The 24,092-nt window shown below is 38.7% G+C and overlaps 1 protein-coding gene across 1 annotated transcript in view; it reads right to left on the bottom strand.

Annotated features, from left to right (window-relative positions):
- The window catches only part of WDFY3 (WD repeat and FYVE domain containing 3), a 290,805-nt gene that overhangs the window by 256,680 nt on the left and 10,033 nt on the right, over positions 1–24,092 (bottom strand). Inside the window, exon 2 of the mRNA XM_023513344.1 lies at positions 12,210–12,303. The gene's annotated coding sequence lies outside the window, so the exon portion shown is untranslated. The remainder of the gene's footprint in view (positions 1–12,209; positions 12,304–24,092) is intronic.

Genomic DNA, 24,092 nt, shown 5'->3' with positions numbered 1-24,092 from the left:
ATTTGCAAGAAGCCGTACAATATCCTAATATATTAATGAGTACTTCCATAGAAAACTCCACAACTGGCTGACAATAGGTTTAACGCACACAACTTCTTCTGCTCTTTTCCAGTGGCCATTAAACTGAAGGGGGCTCACTATGCCTTCACAGCCAGAGGAGAAAACCGTAAGACATGACTTTGCTCGTTCAACCACGCGCCCACAATGGGACCTCAACCCTCTAGGTTTCCAGCACTGCGATTCTCTAACCCTTTCCCCCTTATTAACTCACCTATTTTATGCTCAGGGCCATAGCTTTCCCTTTCATCTCTCTCTCTTCCTATTCTTTTCCCAACTGCTACTCTATTAACCTGAACAGAGACCTCTCTTAAATATTCTCACTTTTTAACCTCCACCAAGTAATATCTGTTTCTAGTCACTATCCAGTTCCCCAGGAAGGTTTTCTTGTTTGTTTGTTTGTTTTCTAGTATATCTCATGGGCTTTCTGCTACCGTGACAAGAATATTTTCCAACTTCACTAAGCAGACAGTAGAAAGAAATAAATGGAGAATGTGGTCTACATGAAAATTGGTTGGAACTTTTCAATAAAAAAAAACAGTATCATTAAAAAAAGAAAGAGAAGAAAAACCGTGAGAGAGGTCAGGCATAGTGACTCCCACCTGTAACCCCAGCACTTTGGGAGGCCACGGTAGGAGGATCACTAAAGGCCAGGAGTTTGAGACCAGCCTGAGCAACATAGCAAGACCTCATCTCTACAAAAAATTGAAAAATTAGCCAGTGGTGGCACACATCTATAGTCTTGATCTACTTGGGAAGCTGAGGCAGACAGGATTGCCTGAGCCCAGGAGTTTGAGATTGCAGTAAGTTGTGATAATGCCACAGTATTCTACACCAGGACAACAGAGTGAGATTCTGTCTCCCAAAAAGGAAAAGTAAAATAGAGTGAAAGAGAAAGAGAAAAGCATAGGGAAACTAATCTAGAGTTTAAAAGGATAAACAGACATAAAAGAAATGCAACAAACATGTTAACTAGACTGTTGTTTTTGAAAAAAGCTATAGAAGAAATTTGGGGGACAACCACAGAATTTAGACATGGACTAGATTTACAATGATTGTATAGAATGAGTGTTACTTTCTTACATACGTAACATATTTTCTTACATACAATCATGTATAAGAATGTCCTACTGCTAGGAGATTCACACTGAAGTATTTACAGGTGAATTGTCGTAAGGTTTGAAATCACTTTACATGGTCAGCAATCCCCAAAATGTACATATACACAATGTGAATATCTATGGGAAAATGTTGCTAATTATTGAATTAAGGTTGAAGGCGGCTCAATGTTGACTGCATTATTCATTAAACTTTTCTGTATGTTTAAAATTTTCAAAATACAAATTTTAAAAATCTCAACATTTAATCCCAAAGGGATTAAAAGAGTGGGGTGGGGTAACACGCATGGTCTCCACTGGTTTTCAGATGTCTAATGTTCTTGAAGGAGAGCAGGAACACTGGTTCTGCTATAATATTCTTGACAGAGCATAAATGAGTAACTTCCCATTGGTCTTCTAAGCACTAATTGCTAAATGTCTGAATGGGCTACCACTCCTATCAGGCTGTAAGAACACACAAAGTTATCACTTGACTCCCCTTTTTCTCCTTAAAGAAATGCATGTTACACCACCAATACTACAAGTATAAAACCACAAGTATAATTCTCCCATATTACCAAAGATGAAAATCTGTGGTTGTACTGTAAAAGTCTTTCCTTAAACCATGTAGTTTTATCATCTCATCTACTTGAATGTCTTATCAAGGTAGACAAAGGCAAAGGAAAAAACTGCATTTTCATGAAATCTGTGAATAATTTACACATACCTAACACAATCTCACAGCCTGTAGTGCGTGCTTTTTAATTTTTATTCTTAAAGCTGCATACCAACATGGGAAAACAAACACAGGTCCCTGACTCACCCTCCCCCCACTGGTAAACAGGGGTTAAAAGCCCCACCAGTCTGAGAGGCAGGCTTTAGACCAAGCAAGCCCAAAGGAGGAGCGCAATGAACCTAAAGAAGTGAAAATAACCGGCTGGAATAGCTGCCAGAGAAAGTCCAAGATTCTTAAGAAAATATCAAGAAATTCAAAATATATTTAGTAACATATGACTGAAAAATTCATTCATTTAGTTTCACACAACATTTTCCACTATTAAATTAGGCTTGAAATATATCCTCATTCCAGACTCATGAACTAAGAGCTACGAAAATGGTTTGCTGCAAAATCCCACTGGCCACAAAGGCAAGATAAAGGAAAGAGCGAATTCTAATGAATAACCTCAAAACTTAAAATCCCCGAGCTTTTTTGTGGACAGTGGTTGTCTTCAGTAAATACACTACACACACCTACTTTCTTCCTACGCACTGCCCTTCCCTACTACCAGGAAAGGCGGGTATGCCCTGAACAGTGAGTGGGCTCTTCCATCAGCAGCTGCCTGAACAATGGTCAACTCTTTCATGCGGTGAGACAAAGAGATTCTCTTTCCTAGCAAGTTAGAATTTAAAGTATCATAACCAAGATAATTGCCTATGGGGGCTGCAGGGGCGCTGAACTTAACACTCACAATTGACATGAGAAAGCAGAGAAAAGTACTTAACAAAACAAAAGAGCAACAACAGGAAAAGAAAGGGAGAACAGGCACCTAAAAATATTCAGTTCCCCAGAAGCCTGGAAACCTGGCTGTACTTCCTGTGCTTGAGTCTATAATATTTGGCACCAGGATCAATGTTCACAAAACAACTTGCAAATAAAGGGTAAATATGGACATCTGTATACATACAGAATGAACTTCCAAAGGAAACAAATTAGTTAAATTAGCATATTAAATGCCAAAATATAATAAGGACACAGACACAGCAAAGCCTAGCACTCAATTACAAATCTTCCCCCCAATTATAAATTCTTCCCCCAAATAGGACATTAACTTTATACAGGGTCACCTGAGAAAACAACAAATCATTCTGGTCCAAACTTTTTTTATTGCTATGCATTTTCTCACTTTTCTCAGCAATAGAATAAAATGTTTGAAACCTATGCTTAATATAATGTACATTCTCAGGATATCATCTTCAAATATAAATTCAAACATAGTAAAAATACCTTATGTTGTTTTAGGGTAAAAAAGAAATACTGTTTTTCTTCCTGTAGCAGAGCAGTTAAACACAGCAGGCCTGGAGCCAGACTCCTAGATTGGAATTCTGGCCCTGTCATTTCTCCTGTCTGTTTTCTAACAGTATAAAATTAGAATAATAATAATAGAATCTATTTCATAGGACTGATAAGAAAAATACATGATGTAATATGTTTAAAAAAAAACTTAGGCAATAGTAAATGTTAGCTGCTAGTAATATTGCTTTTAATTATCATTAACCATTATTGAAGTAAAATGAATGGATTTAAAATATATCCGGTATTATAAAACTTAATTCCTTGAACAGGACCATTCTTTAGCAGATGCAGAAAATGGAAAACAGAAAAATGTCTGATGCAAAAAACTGGAGAGAAAAAGATAAACCCCCACTTAATAAAAAAACAAACCCTAATCTCTTAGACTATCTAAATCTATAGCAGGACCTCCACAACAATACTCTGAGGGAGAGTTCCTTGAGGGATGGCTCACTTTCTGATAAAATTTTGTAAAGCTTTTCCTTCAACACCCCCTTACCACGAAACAAAGCTTTTATTCCTAAATGCACACCCAGAAACAGCAAAGCATTAGGATTATATAGGGATGTTGAAAGAAAGGTAAAGGTTTTTCAAAAAGTTTGAATTTTGAAATATGACTGGGTCAGCTACAAAAATGCATTTGTACGGGACTTTTGAAACATGTTTTAACTAGACAATTATACAGTTAAGAAACAGCTAGAGGTACTGTTTAGGACAATAACAATTCTTGCATCATAAACAGATGATACACAATTTGCTTTCTATAAAACATGTAGTTAGACAAAGTACAAGGGAATCAAACTGCGGTGGCGCCTGTGGCTCCCTGGGTAGGGCGCCAGCCCCATATACCAAGGGTGGCGGGTTCAACCCCAGCCCCGGCCAAACTGCAACAAAAAAGTAGCTGGGCACTGTGGTGGGTGCCTGTAGTCCCAGCTACTTGGAGGCTGAGGCAAGAGAATCACCTAAGCCTAGGAGTCGGAGGTTGCTGTGAGCTGTGGAACACCATGGCACTCTACCAAGAGTGATAAAGTGAAACTCTGTCTCTTAAAAAAAAAAAAAAAGAGAGGGGTGGTGCCTGTGGCTCAAGGAGTTGGGCACCGGCTCCATATGCCAGAGGTGGTGGGTTCAAACCCAGCCCTAGCCAAAAACTGCAAAAAATAAAAATAAAAAATAAATGCTAAAAAGAGAGAGAGAGAGAGAGAGAAAATCAAACTGAAAGGTCAAAAATTATGTATAAGAAAAAAAGTGGAAGGGAGAATCAAAATATCCTAATTTTTCTAAGAAAATACAAAATGACTAGGTTTTTTTAAAAAAATGCAAACAAAAGAATCTGTACTTACAATCAGATAATTCTTTAACTCATACTTAACTCAGCATATTGACATCTTACCAAAAATCCTTTATTTAATCAAAAATACTAACTCTTTACTTTCAAAACATGATCCTAGGCTAGGCTTTTGAGGTTCCTCCCCCAATACACAGAGAAGATAATGAAAAGCTTGAGAGCCTGTAATTCCAGGGTTTTTTCCCCCCCCATTTCCTATCTTCCTTCTGTATCATTTATATTGTCTAACACTTTCAAATTATAAACTTTTAAGGAGAGCAGTGGCCTTCTTTGTTTTCATTTATAAAGCACAAAACAATGAGTTTACGCAAAGGTGAAGCTGATAAAGACCAAACTAGGGGCAAAACGTTCATGGAAAGAGACTTCCTCCTAAATTCCTGTTTCCCTTAATTTAGGCATAGATCTTTTTTCTAAAAGAAGGACTGCAGTTTTCTTAGGATGCTACTAGGTGGCCAGTCATCTCACAACCAGATTAATAACTCTAAAGATGCCTTTTAATAAAGATCTCCATCAAACTGAGGTACCAACAAGGAGCACTCACAGGACCCTGGGTAATGTGAGCCACCCGCATTGGCCTTTACAAGAATTTGAAGAAAACAGGCATTCCTTTCTCCCACTGCTTTTCCCCTATGTCAAAACATAAGAAAAATCAGAAGAGAGTGGCTAGTGGCAAACATAGTTTAAAAAGAAAATAAAAACTTGACATCCTAGTGTTCCCAATTGTTTAAATTTATTTAGTTCCTACAAAATATTTCCTTAGACCTAAGCAAAAGGAGTCTCCTTATTTCTCTATTTTTTTTCCTCTTTCTAAGTCAGTAATTTAAGCGATGCCTTTAAACTCATACCCTTTTATGCAAGCTTTATTAAAGTCAACTTCGCTTCTCTGCCTTTTGGCTAAGATCCAGTGCAAAACGACAGCTAAGAAAATATATAATCAATCAGCTGAATACTGAGGGAGGTGTGTCATCGGCAGCCATAAACACTGTTTTGTTCATATTCTGATCTTTAAAAATTCAGAAGTAAAAATGACTAAGGTTGATGCTTGTAAACAAATGATAGCTAACATCAATTAGCTTTTGCTTACTATGTGCCAGGCACAGTTTTAAGCCCTTTACAAGCAACATCACATTTAATCCTTTGATACTTCTATTGAATACTACTAATATCCTATTTTACATATGAGGAAATCAGAAGAGGTTAGGATATCTATTGTAGGGCAAATAGCTGTGAGCAATGATATCATGATTTCAACCAAAAACTGAGACCTTAACCAAAACGCTATTACATTGCAGTTTTCCACTCTCATTATCTGCTTTTAATACTTTTTATATATTCTTTTATCACACTGTTGGTAAAGAGCAGAGCATAATACGTCCTCAAAACAAGTGCCAACTAAGAGATACTCAGGGTTGAAAATCAGTTTAACAAGAAGGGTATGTCCACTGGCTCTACTCAATAAATCAAAAGAAAAAGGAAAAAGTTTCACAACATGAGATAAAGCTGTGATTAAAATGACAGTGTTTCTATATCCTAAAATTTAAGTATCATTTCTTGAAATAAAGGAAAAGTAAATTTTAAAATTCCAAAACTCATTTAGCAATCCTACTTTATTCTAATTTTTTAAAAACTTTTTAGACTTTGCAATTTATTTATTTATTTTTATTATTATTTTTAAAGACAGAGTCTCACTTTGCTGCCCTCAGCAGAGTGACGTGGCATCACACAGCTCACAGCAACCTCCAACTCCTGGGATTAGCCAATTGTCTTGCCTCAGCCTCCCAAGTAGCTGGAACTACAGGTGCCCTCCACAACACCCAGCCTACTTTTTGTTGCAGTTTGGCCGGGGCCGGGTTTGAACCCGCCACCCATGGTACATAGGGCTGGTGCCCTACTCACTGAGTCACAGGTGCCGCCCTAGACTTTGCAATTTAAACTTCACATTAAGTATGCTTGCCCATTTATACTTTCTAGAGTTCCCTTCCCTGAGCTTTCTTAACTCTTTTAACATATTTTTAGAAATAATACATTCTACACAGACTTTCACTTCTGGGTGATGTTGTTCTAAACCATGCAACACACATCGTTTTACTCCTAGAGTCTCAAGCCTAAGATCTAGTCATAAACTTACTCAGTTCCAGAAGTATTCATAATAAAAAGAAGCCACAGTATAAACAAAACTCTAAGCTCAATACCCTGGTAACACAGCAGCCTATGACCCCTCCAATTGAGTTTTTCCCTAAAAAGAGAAAAATATATTATCATTTGTTGAAAAATAAGGATGCATCCTCCAGTCCACTATGTGTACCAAAACAAAGTCTTAAATTTATCAATAATTTCTACTAAACTGCTAACAAGTAGAAAAGCTCACCATGTGGAAATCCATTAAATTGATGTTCATTTAATTTCTGTACAGTACAACCTACAAACTCGGTGAGAGTTAAACATAAGTCTCACTGTTTCAAATAATGAGGTGTTTGTTCATTATTACAATGTGTGCTGTTTGTCTTAATTCGCAAATGATTATAATTAAACCACTTGTAAAAAGTAAAATCATCTACTTATTTGCTTGAGAAGTATATGCTCTATTCTAATGGAATTTTTAAAGACAATCTTTGCTCAATGAATTTGAGATTTTCTTAGACTAAATTTACTGAAGAGAATGTTATTCAATGTGGTATACACATTGGAAGGCTCACCTTTAATATGAGTAGGCAGATCCAAACAACCAGGGCCTACATGGAACAAAAAGGTAGGGGAGGGAAGAACCCATTCTCTCTTCCAGAGACAGCAGGCCCGACAGCATGTCCTTCTCCTGTCCTTCAACATCAGAACTCCAGGTGCTCTGGCCACTGGACTCTAGGACTCAACAGCGACCCCTCTCCACCCCTACCTTAAGTTCCTGGGTCTTAGGCCTTGGACTGAGAGTTACTCCCCTAGCTTTCCTGGTTCTAAGGCTCTTCAACTTGCCTGGGCCTGGATTCTCTAGTTCTCCAGCTTCCAGACAAACTATACGGGGACTTCTCAACCTCCATAATGCCTTAATAAATCCCTCTCATACATATCTCTCTCTAAATCCTACCAGCCACATCTCTCTGGATACCCTGACTAAAACCCCAAGTATTTTTCTACCAGTATAAATAGTTAGAACTACTAGCTGATAAGGACAGTATATATGATTGTACCATTATATTCTATAAAAGTAACTGTAACTGGGCAGTATCCTTAGCCAGTTTGGAGTCATTAAATACCCTCACTAATGGCTAACTTCTATTACTTTATAAAACCTTAATTGTAGAAAGTGATCACAAAAAATTTAATAAATTAATCTTTTTCTTTTTTTAAAACAGAGTCTGTTTCCTCAGCTATACTGCAGTGCCATCATTATAGCTTACCACAATCTCAAACTCCTTGGCTCGAACAATCCTCCTGCCTCAGTCTCCCAACTAGCTGGGGCTATAGGCATATGCCTTGATGACTGCCTAATTTTTCTATGTTTAGTAGAGACAGGGATTTCCCTCCTGCTCAGGTTGGTCTCTTAACTCCTGACCTCAAGCAATCTTCCCACCTTGGCCTCCCAGAGTGCTATGAGTACATGCAAAAGCCACCATGCCCAGCTTAAAATAATCCTATAACCCAGTGGTTCTCAACCTGTGGCTTGTGACCCCTTTGGGGGTTGAATGACCCTTGCACAGGGTCACCTAAGACCATCCTGCATATCAAATATTTACATTGCAATTCATAACAGTAGCAAAATTACAGTTATGAAGTAGCAACAAAAATAATTTTATGGTGGCTGTCACCACAACATGAGGAACCATATTAAATGGTTGTGGCATTAGGAAAGTTGAGAACCGCTGCTATAACCAAAGATCTCTTACTGTTTTTTTATGAGAATAAGATTATCATTTTAAATAACTTAAGAAAAGTGAAAAGTCATGTACCACTTGAATAATTCTATATAGTACCAAAAAAATAACTGATTTTGACTTTTAAAAAAAGACAATGAACTCTTCTCTGCTATATATAGATTTTTTTAAGTAAATGGAGATAAAAGTTTACATTTCTCTTTCTAGAAGGGTGGGGTATTTTTCCATTTAAAAAGCTCTAATGCACAAAAGTAATAAACCTCTGTTTAAAGTTTAAAACTAAGCCTTCTGAATAATATTAAATAATTTATGTATTTTTCCACTTAACATATTTTGTTCTTTCTTCATTCTTAGACACCACAGTAGTTAGCTTCAAAGAGCGTTCCCAATGATCCCACCTGGACCTGGCGACTTACTCCTACTCAACAGAGTACAGAGCAGTGAAGGGCTGCCCCTTTTCAGATAACACTACAGGAGCACTGTGCCGTCCACCTTGCTCAGCCCTCCTGCCGGCTGGCTCTGCTAGAAGCTGCTGCCAAGTCGTGGGCTGGCCTAGAAGAAAGCTCACATGGCAAAGAACTAAGATTGGCTTTAGCAAATGGCTCACACCCTTGGCCAAACAACAAGTGAATTAACTAAGTGCTGCCCGCAACCATCCAAGTAAGTAGAAGCATCTCCTCCCTGGGGACCTTCGGATGAGACCTCAGCCTTAGCAGATGCAGTGAGTGCAGCTGTGTGGGAGACTCCGTGCCAGAGGACCCAGCTAGGCCATACCCAGAGTCCTGATCAACAAAAGCAGATGTATGTTGTTTTAAGCTGCTAAGTTTTGGAACAGTGTGTTATAGAGTACTATACATTCAGTTCTGTCCCCCCAAAATTCATGTGGAAATCTTAACAAGCCCCCCCCAGGACTTCAAAATGTGATGTTATTTTGTTTACATGGATGGAGTGGGAACATATTCTTCTTAGCAAAGTATCTCAAGAATGGAAGAAAAAGTATCCAATGTACTCAGTCCCACTATGAAACTAATTTCATATGAAAGCTATAACCCAATTATTGCCCAAGAATATGGGGAAAGTGGAAAGGGAGGGGAGGGGAGGAGGGAGGATGGGTGGAGGGAAATTGGTGGGACCACACCTATGGTGCATCTTACAAGGGTACATGTGCAACTTACTTAATGTAGAATATAAATGTCTTAACATAATAACTACGAAAATGCCATGAAGGCTATGTTAACCAATTTGGTGAAAATATTTCAAATTGTATATAAAACCAGCACATTGTACCCCATGACTGCATTAAGGTACACAGCGATGATTTAATAAAAAAGAAAGAAAGAAAGAAAGAAAGAAAGAAAGAAAGAAAGAAAGAGTGATGTTATTTGAAAATAAGATATTTACAGAGGTAATTAAGATAGGTCATTAGGACATGCTGCCTCCAGGTGACTAATATCCTTAGAAATGTGGACAAAAAACACAGGGAAGAAAGATGATGTGAAGAGGCAGGAAAGGTGGCCATCTGCAGCCTAGGAAACAGGCCCGGACTGGGCCTCAGAAGGAAGGACCCTCCAGCACCTTCATCTCAGACTTCCAGCCCCAGACCACAAGGCAATGCGTTTCTGCTGGGTAAGCCACCCACTGTGTGGTACTCTGTTACAGCAGCCCTACACACTAACATAAGTAGCAAGAGATGACTACATAAACAGAATTCAAAATAACTTTTATAAACAATACCAAAATTAGCCTCCATGCAGGATATAAGTAGATACCCAAAAGTATTCATTCCAAAAAAAGATTATTAGTCCATAGCAGAAAATCTCAGGACCACACATTTTAGGGAACTGGGACCCCTGCAATCATATAATCTACTCATTTCAACATATGATGATATGATGATAATATACCAGGAACTATTTTGAACACTTAACATATATTAATTCCTCATAACAACCCACGGGCCACTACTATCATCAACTCCATTTTAAGATAAAGAAACTAATGTCCAGAATTAAAGTGACACCGTTCGAAGTGGCAATGCCAAGATTTGAATAAACTGAGAAGCACAAAAAAAAAGTAACTTAAAATCATAGTTGGTTGCTGAGTGGGGACAAAATATAATGGTACTGTCGCCTACATTCAGATCTTTTTTCTCAAAAAGTCAAATAAAAGTTTTTCTTTTGCTTGCTGTATCTATTGTTTGTAATATTGCTACCTTAGAAATATACAATTTACTTATCTATCTACCTTCTTCCTCTAACCAATTAAAATGGTCTCATACTTTTTTCCACTCCCTGAATCCGAAAACCCTGCCCTTAAAATCCGAATACTTTTCTTGCACTTACATTATTCTTTTTTGTATATAGAAACTTAGGGTTTCATTTGTACACAGTTTGGGAAACACAGCTTTAACCAAACCTTTGATCCCAAATATTACAAAATGCACAAATAGTAGTTCCCCTTGTCCACAGTTTCATTTCCATGGTTTCAGCTATTTGCAGTACAATATCATAAAACAGTATATGAGAGAGAGAAACCACATTCACATAAATTACTCTATTGATTAATATTATTGTCATTAATACTTGGCTATACCTAATTTATAAATTAAACTCTATCATAGGAATGCATGTGTAGGGAAAATCAGTATATATAGGGTTCAGTACTATCTGGGGTTTTAGGTATCCACTGGGGTTCATGACCTCCCCAGACAAGGGGGGAACACTACTCTAATACACTATACTCCATTGGTAGGAGTAAGTTAGATCCATCCGAGAGAACAGGCTTTGAAACAAGGAAAGCCAGTCTGAATGTCTAAAATTATTATGCCCTATGCCACAACATGTCCAGGAATAAGAATCAGAGTCTGTTCTGGGAAATCGAGGACAAGGTACTTGAGAATTAGCTTTTCTTCAGGAGTCTGAACTGTAAGATAAAAAGCTTGGGAGGCAGTGGCAGCTATGCTTCCCAGTACTAGGAACAGAACCATGAGGATCGCCTGTTTCCACAGAGACAGAAAAGAATGAGACAGACAGGCGGAGGAGAGGCGCTCTGCTGAGCCTGCAGGAGCCTGACTGTGTGTGGGTCCCAGGCTCCCATTCTGCAGTCCAGCTGCGCTTCTATCCTTGGATCCTGTGGGGTTTACTGGGATACTCCCTAAGCATGATCATTTCTTTTGGTCATTAATAATTAACAATTTGAATTGACTCACTGGCAATCACTGGAAAACATGGTTATAAAGGCATCCTCTCTAAATCTGAAGAACATTATTTAAAAAATTTGCAACTTTGTGTAAAAGGTAAACTTTTCAATAACAAAGTAAAATCAAACACTAAAACTAAGGTAACTGAGTAGCCATAGTATTCCCAAGTGCCCCCCAACATAGTTTATTGTTTAAACTAGTCAAAGTATCTATGATATAATACCTTAAAGGGGTCCAAAGTCCATGCTTTAATAATACTAGATTTTCCAGGAAAAAACAAAAGGTGAAATAATGCTTTAAAAGTATGATTTTATCCCTTTATAGGTACCTATATCAAAAGCAGCAGTAATTTAAAGCCAGAATTGAAACTGAAGATAAGGCATTTTAATGAAGCCCTTGCCTGGTGTAAAAAACTTAGAATAAACAAGGAAAGATCGCTTGCCCAAGTCTACCCAGCCATCAGTGGTCAAGGACGAAACCCAGCTCTTCCAAAACCCTGCAATGATGCAGCAAAGACCATCATGATTCTGCTTCTGGCTCCTTTTGCAACAGATAAAGCAATCCTCAAACTGACCTGACTCTCTGTTCTGGGCTGGCATGAACCTGCGTGGAAACAGTAAGAATGGCAGGCACTTCCTTCCTGAAGCAGATGTGCAGAAGTATTATACCTGTAATGAGAAAAGACAAAGAAAACTAAGTTTATGTTCAGAATATAAACTGATTCAACATCATGAGTCATTCAGTTTCTATAGATCATCTATCTCCTTACTTATTTAAGGATGGAACTTAAAACACATTATTTAAGATAGATAAAATTTAATATTAAAAATAAAACCCCATCAGGAGATGCCTATGGCTCAGTGAATAGGGCACCAGCCCCTTATACCAAGGGTGGCAGGTTCAAACCCAGCCTTGGCCAGACTGCAACAAAAAATAGCTGGGCATTGTGGTGGGTACCTGTGGTCCCAGCTACTTGGGAGGCTGAGGCAAGAGAATTGCCTAAGCCCAAGAGCTGGAGGTTGCTGTGAGCTGTGACTCCACAGCACTCTGCTGAGGGCAACTAAGTGAGACTCTGTCTCTTAAAAAAAAAAAAAACCATCAAGGTCAGGCACAGTGGCTCATGCTTATAATCCCAGCACTTTTGGAGGTTGAGGTAGAAAGACTGCTTGAAGCCAAGAGTTTGAGACCAGGTAAGGTGATAACACAAGACCTTACCTCTACAAAATAAAATAAGTAAAATAAGTTAGCAAGGTGTGGCTACTGAGGAGAGTAAGGCAGGAGAATCACCTAAGCCTAGGAGTTCTAGCTTGCAGAGAACTCTGTCTACAACACTGTTCTCTAGCATGGGTAACAAAGTAAGACCAATTCTAAAAAAAAAAAAAGGAATCCACTGGAAATAGTCATTTATAGCTGGTTTCTCTACTATCTCATTCAGCTTCTACATTTTACTGATGAAGAAGAAGTGTGGAATGAATCAGTAACAACAGTTATTTAGTGACAGAGTCAGGTTCAGAACCCAATTCTTCCCACTTCCACTCTGGTATTCATTTACAAGGCAGACAACAAAGTTCACAAACTCAAACCAGAAAAAGTGCTGTGAATTTCACTCCCGCATGTCACTGTGGCCACCTTCGAGTACCCCCCAAAGGAAGCTATGCATCGATGCCAGCGCCTAGTCCATCCTTCAAAGCACTTTTTCTAGACACAAACATAATTGTCTGACTGTGTTTGTATCACAGACCATGCTCTCTTTTTTGGAGGAAACAAAAATTCATGTTATTTCTCTTGGTGTTTTTGCCGAGCACCTGCAGATAAAGGTAGGACAGAGCTAAACTGATTTGCTCTGAATTAAGGTGCTACCCCACTCAAAGGTCAGACTCCAGCCTTGAGTTAGTGTGCCTTACATAGGGTATTTAAATGTTTTATTTACCATTCAATATCTCAATATGAAAACACCAGCATTTGAATCAGGAGATCTCGTTTCTGGTCTTTCTTAATAATTCTGTACTCAACAAGTTCTACGGTATAGTCAACTACTTCTTTGAAACCAAATTTCCATCGAAACCAAATCTCCCTTATTCAAAATGAAATGCTTGGATTAATTCCCAGAGGCCTTCTAACTCTAAAATGATATGCCTAAAAATGCCCTCATCTTTAGCAACATTCTGCTTTCCTACTCAGCTGTTTTTGTCATATAACTTTTATGTTAGTCCCTTTGATCATATTATAGTAGTTCTTATAAAATCAGTAATATTGCCTTCAAATATATAGGTAATTATTGAAAAACCTATTCAACAATAACCTAGTTTTGCTGTGTATCTCATTTTTGGCTAATTCTTATTTTATAGGAAGCCAGCTAGAAGTAGAAGGAAAAGTATTCTTTAAAAGCCTACCTTTTGGGGGCAGGAGTGGTGGTTCATGCCTGTAATCCTAGCACACTGGGAGGCCAGGGCAGGTAGATTGCTTAAGCTCAAAAGTTCAAGATCAGGTTCGGCGCCTGTATCCCAGAGGCTAGGGCACCAGCCACGTACACTAGCCACGTACACTGGGGCTGGTGGGTTTGAACCTGGCCCGGACCTGCCAAACAACGATGACAACTACTACAATGACAACAAGAAAAATAGCCATGCATTCTGGCAGGTGCCTATGGTCTCAGATCTTTAGGAAGTTAAGGCAAGGGAATTGCTTAAGCCCAATAGTTTGAGGTTGCTGTGAGCTGAGATGCCATGGCTTTATACTGAGGGAGACATAGTGAAACTCCTTGTCTCAAAAAAAAAAAAAAAAAAAAAAGTCAAGATCGGCTTAAGCAATAGTGAGACTCTGCCTCTACTAAAAATAGAAAAAACTAGCCAAGTGTCATGGTGATGCCTGTAGCCCCAGCTACTCAGGAGTCTGAGGCAAGAGGATCACTTGAGCCCAAGAGTTTGAGGTGGCTGTGAGCTGTGACACCATAGCCCTCTACCAAGGGCAACATAAACAGACTCTGTCTCAAAACAAAACAAAACAAAACAAACAAACAAAAACCCCCCAAGGCTTTAATAAGACAAGATGAGATACCTCTAGTTACATATAGGACTTCAGGGGGCAGCAGGAGAGGAGGCAGAAGTGATGACATGCCTCCTCAATTGTGACTTCGGAGTAGGGCTTCATTACCTTTTAATAATTAATCACTACATACAACAACTTTTTGCAACATGTTCATTTCAAAGTAAAACAGCAAAATGAATTTTCAGACACGGTCATCTAACTCCAGAAACTGAATGTCGGTACTGCTCTGCGGACTTGCTCTTCCTCTGTTCCATTCCATGCCCCGCCCTTCCGAGTTTACAAAACAAGATAATCTGAATAATCTGGGAACAACTAGATTTCTGACACAAAATAATCATTCTAAAATTTTTCCAAAAGGCTAAGTGATAACAATGATAATAACCCCAGAGACTTCAGTATAAGTCTTGTAGCTGATACTTCCATTAAGTTATCAATACGGTAAATAGTTCACCCAAAGTTAGATTTAGACTCTGGCCCTCCACAGAAGGACTCATTTATCTAACACTTACAATGCCTGGCTTACAGAGCGAGCCAAAACACCAACACACAGGAAAGTATTATAAAAATGTTCATTCCAAACTGGTTCAAGACAAAGAAACAAGCTCTTTATAAACGAGGAAAGTCTAAAAATAATGAATAGATTGTTTTAAATGTTTTAGGTATTTTGTCTGAAAATAATTTTAAACTTACAGAAAAGTTACAAACATAAGGACACAAAAATCGTTCCCACCCAGATTCACACATCACTAAGGCGACCTCTGCTTGATCACTTGTGCTCACATGCTCTCTTAAGTTTACCTGTCACTCTTACACAAACACTCACGTTCACATTCTTCCCCAAGGGAATTAGTCCTTTGCTCTTTTGTTTCCATGTGCATTTCCTTAGTGATATTCTCTTTTATAACCAAAGCAGTTAATAACTTCAGTAAATGTAACATTGTTACAGTATTTTTATCCCTTCTACCATCTGTATTCTGACTTCTCAAGTGATCCAATAACACCCCTCTGGTACTTTCCCCTCCTTCCGGACAGCAGCCAGGCCGGGTCGGTGTTAGTGTCTGTCTCTCTCTCTAGCTTCCTTCAGAGCAGAACACTTCCACAGCCTCTGTCTCTTAGGACATTCACTGTTTTAAGAAACAGTCTGAGTGTCCCTACTTTTTTATAAGTAGAGCAGTCCTCTTTATGGATTGGTCTGATGTTTCCAGATCAGACTGAGGTTATGTAGTCTTGGCCAGAATACTACAAAGGAGATGATGTGTCCCCTCAGAGTGTCAGTATCTGGAGTCACATGGTGGCCACGTGCCCCAGTCTGCTGCAGGAGCTCACCAATGCATAATCACTATTTTATCCCTTACAAGAAATCTAGCATGTGGGGAGATGTATTAAGACCAAGGAAACACCTTACTCCTCATCAGTATCTTCCCTCGATTCTGTTAAGATTTTTGTCCTACCTAATCTTTATCATGCTGGCTGCAAAATGATGATTCTCTAACTCCACAACTCAGAATTCTTCTATAAGCAAGAGTCCTCCTTTCTCCTCTATTTATTTACATATTTACCAGTTTAATATCATTACAGATTAATTCCTATTTTTAACAGCTTATAATTTATTATTAGACTTCTTTGATGACTAAATTATCACAAATTTGACTAACAGAAATGCCAACAAGCTTCCCGTAACATGTTTCTATTCTTAAAAAAACACTTTCCTATTTCCTAGCATTAAAATAATGATCCAGGCTCACCTGGTCTATACCCTGCCCAGGCCTGAAATCAGCTATTTCTCTAAGGAGTTCTGGTTCCTTTGAGTTGGCAATGATATTAGAAACCAAGATTTGGGAGTTAGGTGGGCTCTCGTCTTGGTCTTTTTGCTGGACACAGCTAGGAAGAATACATACACACACACACACATGCATACAAATTTACGTCCATATAGCCATACACAAACACACTTAAAAAATAATGAATTCACACCGATACCCCAATTCCAATCTAACCCCCAGGGGATTTGTTTTGCCCTCCCCCTCCCATATTTGTACGCCCTTTCTTCCTTAGGGAGTATCCTCCAAGAAACTCAAAATATTTACTCAATCCCCAATACACCTAACAAAGTCCCAGAAGTGCTTTGTCCTTATCACTGCAAAAAATAAACCTAACGGAAAGAGTTCAAGATTTGCTCACAACACCTCCCTCTTACCACTACGCAAACTGAGGACATACAGTCGTATGTTATAGTAATAAGCCACTTAGATTCACTCTTTATTGCTGTCAATGTGGATAGTACTAATTTAACATTAGCCAGGTTTGTTTCTGTGGATTGTTCCCCTCCAGGCTCATCTTTTTTTTCAATATGGAAAGAAAATGTTCTGAAATGTCAAAACTATGTAAAAAGGCATACTCTGAAGTCACTATCTCCCATAAACCTTTGGCCCCATTATTTCCTTTTCATAAAGACAAGTGATCCAATATATGTAAGGTGACCAGATTTTAACATTGGTAAAGCAGGACACCATTGGGGGGAGGGTGCGCTAACAACAATGGAAATTTTGATAAGCAGATCTCAATAATCAGTTCTCAACAATTATTTGTTGTTATTAAAGTTTAACATTATAAAATTAACAAAAATAATATAAAACTCATATCCTGGTGAAATAGCTACATGGCAGCCCCAAACTGTATATTCCCTTCCTGTTCTCCTGTGTTCCCTAGCTTGTCCTGCATTCTTTCTAATAATTGGGGCTTTTTTAAAACACTGCAGGATGCAGGACAAGTTGTTAAAAATCAGGACTATCCCGCCAAAAGCGGTACGTCTGGTCACCTTACTCTAGATGGGGGGCTACTTGTTTGTTCCAGATAGTTTGGCTCCTTCTGAGCTAATTGTCCCTGCCTAGAAGCAAGGGAGGGAGTTAGTCTCCTTCTAATACCTTGCCCAGGAGAAGAGTAGGGAGTTTACATTAGCCTTTTCATTTCCAAATGAAGTTATATTAACCTCTTCATTCCCAAATGGAGTTACAGTAACCTTTTCAGCAGCTGAAAACCATATATTCCCTTCCCATTCTCCCACTGTTCCCTAGCTTGTCATGCATTCTTTCCAAAAATCAGGACTTTTTTAAAACACCATGGGACGTGGGACAAATTGTTCAAAAGAGGGATGTCTGGTCACCTTAAATATATGTCATGTGGAGACAGCCACTAACACCTGACCCTGGCCTGGCTGCTGTACGGAAGGAGGGGAAAGTACCACGAGGGGTGTTATTCGATCACTTGAGAATGGATATATATAAAATGTCAATATATAAAATGGATGTTACATCATGACAAAATAAATTTATTCCTGGATATGCAAAGCTGATTTAATGTTCAAAAAATTAGCAGAATTCATCATATTAACAGAATGAAGAAAAAAAATTGATTAATGACAAAAATCCCTATGACATTAGGTCTTACTAAACTCTTAACTGACCTGGTAAATGGTATCTTTAAAAGAGATACAGTTAACATCACATTTAATGGTGAAAGACGGAAAGCTTTCTTTCTTTAACATTATACTGAAAGTTCTACCCAGTACAACACAGTATAAAATATAAATAAAAGACATACACTGGAACAGAAGAAATAAAACTGTCTTTATTCTAAGCAACACGATTGTCTATACAGAAAACCCCAAAGAACCTCTTAAAAAAAGAAAAAACAACCTACTTGAGTTAATAAGAAAATTAAGTAAGACTAGAGTATACAAAGTTTAAAATGCAAAAATAAAATCAACAGTGAAACAATTGGCAATTAAAAACATGAAATGCTCAGGGATAAATCTAATAAACCATATGCAAAATATGTACTTTGAAAACAACAAAACAATAATGAGATAAACCAAAAATGACCTAAATAAATAGAGAGACACTGTGTGTTCATGGACAGGACAGTATACTCAAGATATCACTTTTCCTCACATTCAGAACAATTCCAATCAAAATTATAGTGGACTTTATTGTTTAGAAATTGATGGGATGATTCTAAAATTTACATGAAAAAGCAAGATAATTAGAATAGAAAAAACAACTATGAAACAAGAGAAAACTGGAGGACTCCTATTATGTGGTAGTAGTGAAAAGACAGACAGCTAGATCTGAAGGATCAGAGGATAAGAAATTCCAGAAATAGTTGCACATATACATGTATATGGTCAACTGATTTTTGATAAAGATATCAAGTAACTTAAAAAAAAAAAGAAAAAAACTTTTCAATAAATAGTACTAGAACAACTGGACACTCACAGGCAAAAAAAAAACAAAAAACAAAGAGGGCGGTGCCTGTAGCTCAAAGGAGTAGGGCGTGGCCCCATATGCCAGAGGTGGCGGGTTCAAATCCAGCCCTGGCCAAAATCTGCAAAGAAAAAAAAAGGAGCTCATACAACACATCAAATATAATTTATTAAAAATGGACCACAGACATAAGTATATAACCTGAAAATATAAAATTTCTAGAAAAAAATCAGGGCAAAATCATCGGTGACTCTGAATTAGGCAAAGAATTCTCTGATAGGATCTTTTAAAAGTACAAACCAGAGAAAAAATAAACTGGCAAAGCAAACTTCACCAAAATTGACTTCTGCTCTATAAAAAACAGTTATAAAAATGAAAAGAAGCCACAAACAGGAAGAAATTATTTGTAAAACACATACCAGAATGGTATCCAAAATATTTAGTGAATTCTTACAACTCAATAAAATAAGCAAACTAATTTTAAAAAGAGCAGAATATGTCAATAGGGACAAAATGAATAGAAAGCAAACAAGCACATGAAAGGAGGCTCCATAAAATCTGCTCAATACTATCTCTGAAAAGCAAATTTCAACAAGTGAGTAACGCTGCTATGAACGATCGCTAGCCTGTTCACTGCAAATAAACGCTAGCCTGTTCACTGACACGTGCTTTCCTTTGTGCCTCTTAGGTATATACCTAGGAATGGAATTTATAGTTCATAAAGAGGATGCTGAAGTGTGTAACAAGTAACCAACTGCTTGCTACAGTGACTATACCATTTCTCCAGAAAGTTTAAGAGGAAGCTTCCTGTTACTGCACATCCTTACCAAACTTAAGATTGTCAGACTGCATTTTCAGTCATTCTACTGTATATTGATATGACACTGTGATTGTAATTTGCATTTCGCTGACACAGATATTGAGTATCTTTCTATGCAGGGTGTACAATAGCCATTCACATATCCTTCGTGAAGTGTCTTTTCTTTGCCCATTTTTTGACAGGGTGCTTTGTCTTCTTATTACTGAATTGTGAGAGTCCCTTATAGATTTTTTGCCAGAGGTGTTTATACTTTGCAGATATTTTTCCCACCATATGGCTAGCCTTTGCACTCTTTTCCATAGTAAAGGATGTTCATTTTGAGAAAATTAATTGAGCTGTATTCACTTTTATTTGCATATATACAGCTGACCCTTAAATAGCAGAGGTCTGAACTATGTGTGTCTACTTACACATGGATTTTCTTCTGCCTCTGTCAACCCTTAGATAAGAGGACTAATCATTCTTTCTTCTCTTCCTCAGCTTCTCAAAGATAAGGGGGAAGACCTTTATGATGACCCACTTCCACTTCGTAAATGTTAAATATAGTTTCTCTTCTTTATTGATTTGCTTAATGACATCTCTAGCTTACTTTAAGAATACAATATACAATACATATACAAAATGTATGTTAACTGCCTGTTTATTTATCGGTAAGCATATTAGTGAAGTTTTGAGAAAGCTAAAAGTTATATATGGATTTCAGACTGTGTCAGAGGGTCAGCACTCCTAACTCCTCTGTTGTTCAAAGGTCAACTGAACATGAGTAAGTTTATTATAAACAAAGAATAACTGTTCTTTGAAATGGACAAACATCATCATCAACTAGCAATATAGAGTCTAAAGTTGAGACAATTTGGCCTAAACATAACTAAAAACTGAAAAGTAAGTCCTGATACTCCTAGCTAGAAGCTTTGCCTTGGGCCCCTATCAGATGCCCAGATACTAAACCTAAAATTAGCAAGAGGCAGTAACATGTTGAGGGCCTTCCTCATGCACTTCCTTATTGCAATTTGACCTCTGAATTATAGACAATTCTGATTAGGATACTGTACTTTTTATTAATTACAGAAAGTTTTAAATGAAAACTGCATGTTGATGGTGAACGCAAGGAAATTCAACATGTACTTAAACATGAATAACTAACTCACGTCATCACTTTCGATAAGCATCTGTCATGGCTTGGCGCCTGAGGCTCACGCTGCTAAGGCGCCAGACACATACACCTGAGCTGGCCGGTTCAAATCCAGCCCAGGCTGCCAAACAACAATGACAACTACAACCAAAAAATAGCCAGGCATTGTGGCGGGCGCCTGTGGTCCCAGCTATTTGGGAGGCTGAGGCAAGACCACTTAAGCCCAGGAGTTTGAGGTGAGCTGTGATGCCACTGTCTACCCAGGGGGACAGCTTGAGGTTCTGTCTCCAAAAAAAAAAAAGCATCTGTCATGGATGTAGCCTAAAACAAATGACAAGATAACGCTAAATATCCTCTCACTGACAGCACAAATAGCTTTATATAAATAAGTACTGCTTATTAGTCTCTAATGATTTCAAAGTTATCTCCCCTAACATTAACTATAAGCAAAAATCATATGCTGACATTTTTTATATTAATGGAAATACATTCTTAAACATAAAATGGAAATACCTTCTTAAACATAAAACATCAAATAGAACACAATTTTTGAAATAAAATAATAAAAGATGCTCTCCACCACAATACCAACCATTCTTCCTTTCCCCAACCCGTACCCCACAGATGATTGTTATTAAAGTCTGGGGTATCTTTTCACACATTCTCTATGCTCAAATGAGTACATGTGCATGTATGTAAATATATACACATGTATGTACGCACACACCCCTCACAAACACAGGATAAAGGGCACATTAGCAATCTAAGAACCAAAAAGAGGAACATTTTAAAATAAGACTTTACAGATGAGAAAATATAAAGCATAGAATTAAAAAGAAATTTTTTCCAGTCAACTAAGGTAAAAATAAGTTAAAAATAGTCATGTGATTAAAAATCTTGCTTAGTTTTAGGGACTTGTAAAATATTTGGTTACTTCTGTGATAGACACTTCTTGGGGTGGCTTTTCTATTCCATGATCAATGGCCTTGAAAAGATAAGGTTTGACAACAGAGTCACAGCCTGAAAAAATTCCTGTATTCTGGCGTATGTTCACCATAATTCTGCTAACAAATAAAAATAGAAAGCCTCTTAATAATCAGGTAGGTAAAATGACTGACTCACGTCACAGACAAGTCATATTCCTTCTCTGGCCAGCCCGGTCCTTGCTCCGTAGGTTTGTGAAAATCACCAAGAGAAGGAGAAGCAGTTAGGCAAAGACCCAATGACATAAACTCCCTAGGACTAGGGAGTGGCGGCGTGAAGCTGAGAACCCATCAGGGAGAGTTCCCTACAGGGACTACCTCCTACATCAGCCCTGTGCATTGCCCAAGTGGGAGGGCTGGTCTTCACTGTAAGAGACACAATTCTGAATCGCACTACTCGTGATTAAGTGAATGCTTCATATAAATCTCAGGGCTTCTGATCCAGGAATTCACTTCAAATGGCTATGGGGAGATGCTGAGGGTCCCACTAGTCTGATCAAAGAGACTCAAACAGCCTGTCCTCACAGTAGGAGGCAATGGCATCTTGAAGCCTGACAGGCAAGTTGTTACCCAGCTAAGACCTTCCGAAATTGGGGTGCTGTCATACAGTATATAAAATAAGCTCTGTACCACTCACAAGATTCAATGTCTCTCATCTCCAGAACATTCTGGATGCAAGAACCATGTGGTAATGGTGGGGGCAGTGTCCTTCATCTGCTGATCTACAAGTTTTATGTAGTACCCAAGGAAATATTACTTATACCAGGAGGCAAAAATAAGTGTTCCATTTAGCTTACCATGTTCACTTTGATTTCCTCACAACAGGAGAAAAACAAGCAAAAACGGAGGCTATAGAACTGGTTGAGGTGACTGTTCCTGCCTATCAATAGGACGAGAGGCTGCTGCTACGTCTCTGGGCTGGGGACCATGAATAGAACTCAGGGGGATCTCCAGGAGTACCCTGTGGTCGTGCTGTGTGGTGTTAATGTCAGGCAGAAGACTATCACAGTCCCCTACAGTTGGAACTACCAGGGCTCAAGCCTTTTCAGGAGTGAAGGACTCAGCTTGCTAGGAACAGACCCTGATAAGCCAGGAAACGAGCGGAAGGCAGCAGAAGTGTGAAATGTGAAGTGAACAGGTGAGGGCTTTCTGCACAGGTGCACAGTGAGGGGTTGCAGCCACCACTTATTTCACTAGTCTGTGGTGCGTAATAAGTGCTCGTGTCTTCCTTTAAATACCTTTTTTTTTTTTCTCAAACTTCCTCTTCCTTTTCCCCAAGCATGCAGATGGCAAGTTGGCAGGAGATAAACTTAGGTTGTAAAATATCAAGGAAGAATCACAATGGAACCAGAAGCACCACGATGTCACCCAGAGTCAGCAGCCCACGGCTCTGCCTCTGGTTGTGGGACCTCAGCTTGCATTTGGATTCTTCTCCCACTGGAAAAATGATTTCAACAGGTGGGATAGCAGGCTATTTCCATTTTTATGTAAGTGGGGAGGAGCAGAAGGGGAAAGGAGTGATTAAGCTACCAAGAGTGAAATGTTCTAGACGCCTCCCAGAAGGGCTGCTAGGCTTCTGCTTGCCCCTTCTTTGGGAATGGTCCCCGACAGAGGGAGACGTCCAGGGCTGTGACCATACATCCTAACTGCATCCCCTGACCCTGGTGCAGATACCTGATCTCAACAGCCCTCATCTCATCCTTTCTTGGTGGACTCTAACAATTAAAAAGGCAAGTCAGAGAGACTACATCTTTGGAGAGAAGTCACCTTAATGGCAAGGGTCTAATAAGAAGGTATAAAACTCCTGCTGATGGCTGGGCCTGGTGGCTCACATCTGTAACCCTAACACTCTGGGAGGCCAAGGCAGGAGGATCTCTTGAAGCTAGGTTGTTAGCCAGGGCGACCCCACAGCACTCTAGCCTGGGGCAACAGAGTGAGACTTTGTCTCCAAACAAACCAACACACACACACTCCGGCTGATCAGATCCTCAGGGCAACTCGCTTTCTTCAGTTAAAGCCCCACTTCTTCATCATTCAGTTCCCAGTACGTGGACCATAAATTTCTTTTCCCCTCCTTAAGCTCTTAAATTTCAGCTGACTACAACCAAAAAAATGCTAATTTGGCTTCTTTTAGGAAGTAAATGAAAGGTGTGTGGCGTTCTCATTTTAAGGTCAAACGATCACAGCCATGCATTTCTCTTAGTTCCTCTTA

The sequence above is a fragment of the Otolemur garnettii genome, unplaced genomic scaffold (assembly GCF_000181295.1).
Source record: "Otolemur garnettii isolate 467f Iridium unplaced genomic scaffold, OtoGar3 scaffold00039, whole genome shotgun sequence".
NCBI classification, from domain to species: domain Eukaryota; kingdom Metazoa; phylum Chordata; class Mammalia; order Primates; family Galagidae; genus Otolemur; species Otolemur garnettii.
The sequence above is the reverse complement of the archived record's forward strand: the minus strand, read 5'-3'. Positions and strand labels throughout refer to the sequence as shown.